At 35.9% G+C, this 1,772-nt stretch overlaps 1 protein-coding gene across 2 annotated transcripts in view; it reads right to left on the bottom strand.

The window, feature by feature from the left end:
- Nucleotides 1-1,585, bottom strand: part of LOC106873250 (5-hydroxytryptamine receptor 1B) — a 178,739-nt gene extending 177,154 nt beyond the window's left edge. For both annotated transcript variants that reach the window (XM_014920534.1, XM_014920533.1), the window contains exon 1: nt 1,533-1,585. The gene's annotated coding sequence lies outside the window, so the exon portion shown is untranslated. The remainder of the gene's footprint in view (nt 1-1,532) is intronic.
- Between the last annotated feature and the right edge of the window lie 187 nt (nt 1,586-1,772).

The following is a 1,772-nucleotide window of genomic DNA, read 5'->3' as shown; positions in this document are numbered from 1 at the left end:
TATATACCAGCAGATAAATGTGAAACAAGGTGGAAAACTTGTACTCGAATACTAGAGGCAGAGAAATATGCATTATTAATAAAGCTACAAAGACATAAAAGAAACAGACAGACAGTTAGATAGATAGATAGATAGATAGATAGATAGATAGATAGATAGATAGATAGATAGATAGATAGATAGATAGATAGATAGATAGATAAACAATAGCTTAAGATTGTTTTTAAACCACGTACTGTTTTCGTCGTTCTCTAATACTGGTTCTGTCGCTAATGTGGTGCATGGTCCTACGCAGGACTGCCATCTTACGTTGGCAAATAGATTTTACTATGAAGCTTATTAACTACTTACATCTCATTCGAAGATTTAAAACTAGCTATTTTAAACGTTACGACATCAACGACTGTCTGTTACCTCTATATTTATATTCTGTGAGTAGGGTCGAGTAAGATATCTCTAGCCGGCGGTTTTCCAAAACGGTGGACGAGGAATTACCATTGATCTGTTGATGCTACTAGTGGCTTGGAGGGATTAGTACGCTCCCTTGCTCACAGTATACTTCAGACACTGGTCGTGCTGGAAAATATGTTTTCCTGAGGTTAAGACCGCCACCTTACGTTCACAAATAGATTTTACTTTATATAGATGATAATGATTATATATATATATATATATACGATGATATGTGTATATATATGTGTGTGTGTGTGTGTGTGTGTGTGTGTGTGTGTGCGTGTGCGTGCGCGCGCGTTGTGTGTGTGCGTGTGTGTTTAGCAATATGTGTGCGTATATATGTATATATATATACATATATACATATTCCTATATGCATATATATGCACGCATTTACTTGTATATCGATATGAATGTGAATGTGTGTATAGATATGCTTGTAGGAATATTCTTTTCTACTCTAGGTACAAGGCCCGAAATTTTGGGGGAGCGGGCCAGTCGATTACATCGACCCCAGTACGAAACTGGTATTTAATTTATCGACCCCGAAAGGATGAAAGATAAAGTCGATCTCGGCGGAGTTTGAACTCAGAACGTAAAGACAGATGAAATACTGCTAAGCATTTCGCCCGACGTGCTAATGTTTCTACTAGTTTGCCGCCTTGTGCATGTAGGAATATTTCCAACTGACACCCGGACATCTTTTAATAGTCATTTGCATGTAAATGTTCTAACATATTCATAGCTGTGCGCTTGTGTGCTTGTGTGCGCGTTCGTGTACATTTTTACGGTTGCGATTTCTCTTTCAATTGATATAGTATTCTCCACGATGCGTAAATGTATCAATATCTATTTCAAACATCTGGTCGAAAGAAATGAAAATTTACAATTTATAAGGAGAACATTTGAAGCATGCAAACGTAAATCGTACAGAAAAATGACATTGATTTATGTAATACATTATTAAACATAATTATGCTTTTATGCGGCATTATTCATGATAATAGATAAATAGTATTCAATGTAAATCAAAATATGCCAAACAATTGGTTAAAAACTTTCAATAAATATGCACTTACATAATTCCACAAGTGTATCGGGGTGAGTTTCAGGTATATATTAAATAATAACTGCAAAAAAAAAAGAGAAAAGAAATACAAACGTAAGTAATTCGTAAGATTATAACGTTTAGCTCAAAAGAAAGGAAGAGAGAGAGAGATGGACAGGGGAGGCAGTAATATTGAGAGAAAGTGTATGAGAGAGATAGCAAGAGGAAGAGAGAGAGGGAGAGAGAGAGAGAGAGAGAGAGAGAGAGAGAG

Source organism: Octopus bimaculoides, chromosome 9 (assembly GCF_001194135.2).
Source record: "Octopus bimaculoides isolate UCB-OBI-ISO-001 chromosome 9, ASM119413v2, whole genome shotgun sequence".
Classification (NCBI taxonomy): domain Eukaryota; kingdom Metazoa; phylum Mollusca; class Cephalopoda; order Octopoda; family Octopodidae; genus Octopus; species Octopus bimaculoides.
This window is presented reverse-complemented; position numbering and strand designations above follow the sequence as displayed.